Raw genomic sequence first — 6,812 nt, 5'->3', positions numbered from 1 at the left:
CTAAAAATTGTGTGGAGAACACTGAACTATTATTGTTTGTTTTTGTTGCATTGAATGTCAAATTCTCATTAGGAGCTGAGCCCCTCTAAAGGTCTGATCCTAGTCCTACAATGCCCCTGCTGTAAACCAACATTACATACTGAAAATCTATAAATCAATACGGGTCAAAGTCAAAGTCAGAGCAATAACTTTTCTTTGAATGACCCAAAGAACACCAAACTTTTCAGTCCCCGTTAAAAATGCTGTGCCCCTGTGCAGCATTCACTCAATTCTCTAATTTCCGACGCTGTCCTTTTCACGTGAACGCATCATGCTCAATGCCTCGTCCTACACAAAGAGTGAGACAGATGACGGTACGACGTCTAACGGCTATTTCTTTTAGTGTGCGTCCATAAATATATGAGTTTGTTGTGTTCTGTTACAGTTTATATGTCGCTATTAGTGTTGTGTCGGTCGCGAACGTGTCGGTCGAACGAACAAATCTTTTGAGTGAATGAACTGAACGGAATCACTTCATGAACTGATTTGTTCCTTTCTCAGTTCATTTGAGCTCAGCCGCGAGTATGCTGGTCGGGAGTGGAACTGGAAATGCATGCACATACTAGTGTTCAGTCTTCACAAGGGAATACATAATATAAAATAGTGCATAGTACCCTTACATTAAAGATAAAATCTGACTGTCACTCACTCGCCTGCACACAGAGAACTGTGAGGAGGACGTGATTCACGTTCGCGCAGTCGCTCACGTGATTCGCGTCGCTCAGTTCGTTCATTGAACCATAGACATATATACGCATTGAACGACCTGCTGAGGACGTGATTCTCGTTCACGTACTGTGCTGAAAGTGGCGCTGTGTCAGTCACTCACTGACTCAGGGCAGAGGAGTTTATTCACGTTCAGTAACTGTACTGCTAACATTAGCGCTGTGTTGCTAACATCCGTGTAGCATCATGTCATGTTATTTTACTGTGCACAGATGACACTTTAACCGTGTAATAATTTTAGTGCATGTATAAGCAGCGCTGCGTCTCCCACGAATGATTGTATACTACAAGTATAGTCCGTGAACGCACCGTCCCTCAGTAAGTGAACGTGAACCTCAGGGCTGAATCATGAACTGAACGACGGATCATTTAGCTGTTTATCAGTTCAGGGAGTTGGAGAGCACTGAACGATTCGGAGAACGAATAATTTTAATGAACGGATTCTAGAGATTCAGTACAGTAAAAAGAACTGCCGTTCCCATCACTAGTCGCTATGAAAGCTGCAATAATTTATAAATGTTAAGTTATTGTATCATGCTGGCTAATGATGCTGTTTGATTCCCTTTGCTTAATTTTTTTTTTTTTTTTTTTTTTTAATTTGGCCAACATTTTTTTACTCCGTAACGGATGTGATTTGAAATACTTCCCACGAAACATACTTAAGTAAAAGTAAAAGTACAGATTTTTAAAACTACTCTAAGAAAAAGTACAAAAACAGGAAAAAACCTACTCAATTACAGTAACGTGAGTAAATGTAATTCGTTACTTTCCACCTCTGTATGGGACAACTTGAGTAAATTACCTCGTGATTGTATTTAAGTACAATATCAATGTCATTTTTATTTATATAGCACATTTAAAACTGCCAAAGTGCTTTACAGTAAAATAAGCAGAAACAATAAAACAAATAAAAGCAATAAAAACTAAATAATTTAGAGAAATATAACGGATAAAAGACCCAATAACAAGTACAGCCCTTGAGTAAAAAAGTATTCACACAACACTTGTTTCATTGAAAACATGTTGAGTGAAGGTCAATTGTTCAGAAAATGAAGCAGAGTCCTGCCGCTCATTCTGTCAGGTGAATAAAAGCCAGAAAAGCTCCATTGTTGTATTTCACACCTGAAAGAATGAGATATTTTATTTTTAAACCCATTTTAATAGCTTTATATTTTCTCCCCATTCAAAAGATTTTTAAACACAGTCTGTGGTCTGTGTTAATGAATATTTCCAACCCACTTTAAACCCCCCCCCCCTTCCACTTTTTAGACACTTTATTTATAGGTTCTTGAATTACGAAACAAAAACACAAAAACCCACCACCACCCCTTCATATAATATGGTTGAAGAGAGTTTACATTGTTTTATAGTAATACAAACATTATATTACATTATGCATCATTGGATTGGTATTACATTATATTAAGTGAAGGGAATACTCTTCATGCAGGTTTTAGTAAATCTATCCCAGGAGCAATACTGATTATATCTCAACTTCTCTAATGAAATAGAGAGTACTTCCTCAACCTAGTGTTTAAACAAGGGAGGTTTCACTTACTTCCATTGCAGAAGAATTAACCTCTGAGCCAGCAGCATAATAAATGTGTTTGCCTGGAGAAGAGTAAAGGTCCATTTATGCTCAACATACGTACGGAAATGTTTCCGTCTTTTTCAAACGATGTTACCGTCACTGCTCACATACTTCCATGCATCCTTTACGTTAGCATGGATGTTAACCAATACATCCACCAGGGGGCAGTCAGAGTCAAAGGTTTATGATCACCATAGATTGTAAACATAGACTGTAGATTATAAACATTTAACCCAGGAGCACAATCTGCCGTCGGCTCCCCAAATCTCCGTTTTTCTCTGTTTACATGCAAACGTACAAACGGAGTTTTCCAAAATCTCCACTCTCGCCGGAGTTTTTACAAAGCATCGTTTTCAGGGGCAAATTCTCCGTTTGCGTCTAAACGGAGGGTGCAAACGATGGCTAATGTCTCCATTTTTAAAAATAACCGGGTACGTATAAACGGGGCCTAACTTAATTTTTGTGGGTTTTTTGTGTTTTACTTCTTTGTAATGGAAAAGGTCGTTCCTGGAGTCGAGTCGTGCTGGAACTGTGTAGTGGAAAAGCGCCAATATTTGCAATTGATGTAAGATTTTATATTGGATAAAGCCATATGTTATACTGAAAGGCCCAAGAGGGATATATAATCCCTCCAGCGCCCTCTTGGTTGGAGAAAATGTTGAAGTGTACAGACACTTCTACAAAAAGTAAAAATAAAAACACAATGTCCTTGAATGTGTTGACCTGTTCTTAACTCCCAGGTTGCTCTAGCCTCTCCTATCATTAAAGGTAAACTTTAGTTTCTCGTGAGACTTTAAAGCCTTTTTTTGGGAATCTGCTGGTGGCTCAAACATTTGTTACAGTTCCACCTCAGAGAAAATCTTTATAGTGTCTCGTTAAGGTTTTGTCATGAACGTTAGCAAACTGCCAAATGATTCAACACTATTACTTTTTTTATTACAGTCTGTAAAGCAGAATGTCTCGGAAATAATCTTTAAGTGTTTCTTTCTACACTCTTTGCCGTGTGTGTGATTTAAAAAGCAGTTAGTGTGTCTGAGAGATACACGAGAGATATTGAAATCACCTCCAGTGCCCAGTAGAGTAGGAACAAGATCAATCACTAAATCATCTCATTTTGGGATTGGCTTTCGCTCGTCTCCGCTGGCACTGACTCGTCCTTGTAAAGAGCACTGAGGGTTGTAGAAATGACTGAAAACACCTCTGATATATAACAAGATGGCCAATTCAGGTTTATATTTTATTATTTTATTAGAGCTGAGCCATGGATTTCCTCCTGAATTTATCTGTTTAACATGGTATGAAAAGTGTTTTACTTCTACTTTATAGGTGTGATCAGTGGTGCTGATCGGTCCGTAGTTTTTTATCGCCCTTGTTTAAAGTGCTACAGAATAAATTAATGTTCTCTTTGGCACTTTGCAAGTCATGGTAGTAAAATGAACACAACCAAGACGGATACATTTCATTTGAGCTAATATGTAGCAGTTTGTTTGAATAATGTTTTAAATTAAAGGATAAGGCTGTTAACTATTTTTTCTTCTTCTTATTGTCCACAAATCCCATGAGAAGATCAATAAAGAACTGATCTACATAATAACACAAATTTTTCAATTATATGATGTGGACATGGACGTCTTTAAATCGATGAACAAAAGTCAAGAATCGATTTTTTTAAACGTTAGTTAGTAGCTAGATGTTGACGGACGACAAAGGCGGAAACAAACAGTGAGAGCTTTTCTGTATTTCATCTTAAAAAAAGAACTGCATCATTTTGTGATGAATGACTAAATAATTACCTTTGTGAGACGATCGTGAAGTTTACTGTGAACTTTCAACGCTGTCACTCAGCTAACGCTAACGGTAGTGTAGCAGCTGGCCAACACACACTGCAGCATGAAACAACGTAAACTAAAATTAAAAAGATTGACGTTACCGTAAGGACCACAGTAAGTAACAAAATATGTACCCATCGACCAGGTTGCATGTTAGTCATTTCACTAGCCGCGTTCGGTGTGAACGCACGCACACAAATTACTGAAGTATATAACGTGGATGGTTTGTAGTTTTTTACGCTAACGTTAGCTAACAGTTGACTGACGCCCAAGTTATTTGTTATTTAAATGAAAATGACGTGATGATTTAAAGGCTATCCTTCATTCCACTCGTTTTCTACTCTTACTTATTGAAATACATATATTTTAACGGCACTTTTGTCTGTGTTATGTAGATGCATCACTCAATCTATGAGGAGGGTAAAGGGCTTAAAGTAGAACGCTGCACAACTTGTTGCAAGCTGTTCCACTGCCCCCTTTGCCCCAAACAAGCCGAGCCAAAGGGCAAAGACTCAGCAGCACCTTGATGTGCATATGAAGAATGCCAGCAGCAGGGGCGGGTTTATTTCAGACCCGCCCACTAAATCCTGAACACAGAAATGTTGAAACACAGTTTGTGAAGCCTAGCTCCACAATTCAAATCTAAATGGTTGAAATGCTTTTTACACCTTTTTTAGAAATACATTTATGACCTATTTAATGTGTTTAGAAGAAAATGTCTGAATTCACTTTACACAGTCTTTAACATACATGTTGAATGCTGACATTCAGATAAAGTACGGAGTAAAACGGAGTTCATATTCATTTGACTTCTTCATCGAATCTGGGAGAGAGGGCGATATAAGTATATTATTACGTTATCGGCTCAAGTTATTACACTTGCAACAGTTTTGTTTTTTTAACCAGTAACTTATTACATTAAAAAACAGGCACATTTATTACGTCATTGGCTTCTACAAGGTCCTTCACGTGTTGTTGAAGGATAGTCCAGCGTGACACAGATGAATAGAAAAGATTGTACAGCTGTTAGAAAACACCAAAAAGGGACACATCAAACCGGCCATGTCCTGTTGTGTCTTGTGTGTCAAGAAATCCAATGAAATGTTCACTGATGGAGGCACCAACAGATGCCTCACATCTGGGGTGCAATCCATTATAACCACATAGCACTTGGCCTTATTTCTTCAACTACTTTGTCTCCAACCAGTTCGATAATTTCATTTTGAATGGTACTGCTGAGGTAATGTACTTTGGATTCTACCGACGAGCTCAATTGTGCCTTTACCTCCAGCTGAGATAAAAAGTTCCCATTGCGTCTTTCAAACAAGACATTACTGAGGACCTGCAGAGCTAGGTTTCATTCTGCCACATGGCAAATAATGGAAATAATGCTCCTAATGACAGCCTTCCATGTCCCACTGCATGTTGCATTAAGTCTTGTTGGACTTGATCGACTGCTCTCCTGCAAGCGGTGCCCCTTCTGTTGTGTACTCTATGTGTGAAGGCCAAAAAAGTCAGCAGATTGCGTTTCTCTGGTGTAATCAGTGTTCGGCTGTGTCATCAATAAAGATCCCAGTTGGCTGTTCGACGACTTCTGTTCTCAGTCTCTTACGTTAAAGATTACTGAAGTTAAGTTATCCAGTATTTAGTTGTCTTTGAAGGGAAGCGACGGTCGGTAGTGGCTCCGAGGAGCGTCCTCCCTGCGCAGGTGAAGGGTGCCCTAACAAGGTAAGGCAGTTATGGTTTCAAAAAATTCCTTACACTAATTCTGAATTGACCAAAACAAAACCACCAAAGAAAAACTCACTGCACATGAACCATTTCTCTCTCAGACTGAAAAAAAAGAGAAGAATTTGATGGGGGAAGGAGAGCAGAAGCCGAAAACACCAGCTTCTGTGCACAGAACAGCTGCTAAATATATGCTTAGAGGCAGCTCTGACGTTAGCTTACATAGAAATACATAGACAGGAACAGGCAGAGCATGTGGGGCAGAAAGAGTTAAAGCAGCTTGTGAGTAATACCGGTAAAATGTGGAAGTGCTGGTCCAGTTAATGCATTTGTCCGTACACTGTCCAGAGTTAACGTTAGAAAGAAAGAAGAAAACAACACAGTGGGCGGCAACAGTGTGTCAGATGAACTGGTGATAGAGGCAGATGTTTCGTAGGTGCGAGGTCCGATCACTCTCGGTAGAAAAGTACTGTGTGTGATGCCTCTCTGGGTTCATGTGTGGGCGTTGTTAACGAGGAGGCTGATTGCAGTAACTCAGGGCAGCTGGGCCTGTAGCTATATTAAGGTGTCTGTTCTGCCTTGGTTCTTGGTCCTGTGACATCCTGTGACACTTGAACAGACGTTTACTTAAGTTAAAGTTTAAAGTTAGCCATAAAGAACGGGACAGAGGCTATTTCTTCAGACTGAGAATTTGTTAAAACTAGTCATAAATGATGGGACCGAGGCCCTGGTGCAGGGCCGGAAACACGGTTCAATGTGGCCCTTGCGAAAACCAGGGTCAGGATAGAGATGACATTTGGGATAATTAAAGCCCGCTTTACCTGCCTCAGAGGGCTCAGGGTGGCCCCTGACAGGGCATGCAAGATCATTTCAGCATGCGTTGTGCTGCACAACATTGC

The sequence above is a fragment of the Scomber japonicus genome, chromosome 5 (assembly GCF_027409825.1).
Source record: "Scomber japonicus isolate fScoJap1 chromosome 5, fScoJap1.pri, whole genome shotgun sequence".
In the NCBI taxonomy this organism is placed as follows: Eukaryota; Metazoa; Chordata; class Actinopteri; order Scombriformes; family Scombridae; genus Scomber; species Scomber japonicus.
Note: the sequence above shows the minus strand (reverse complement) of the source record.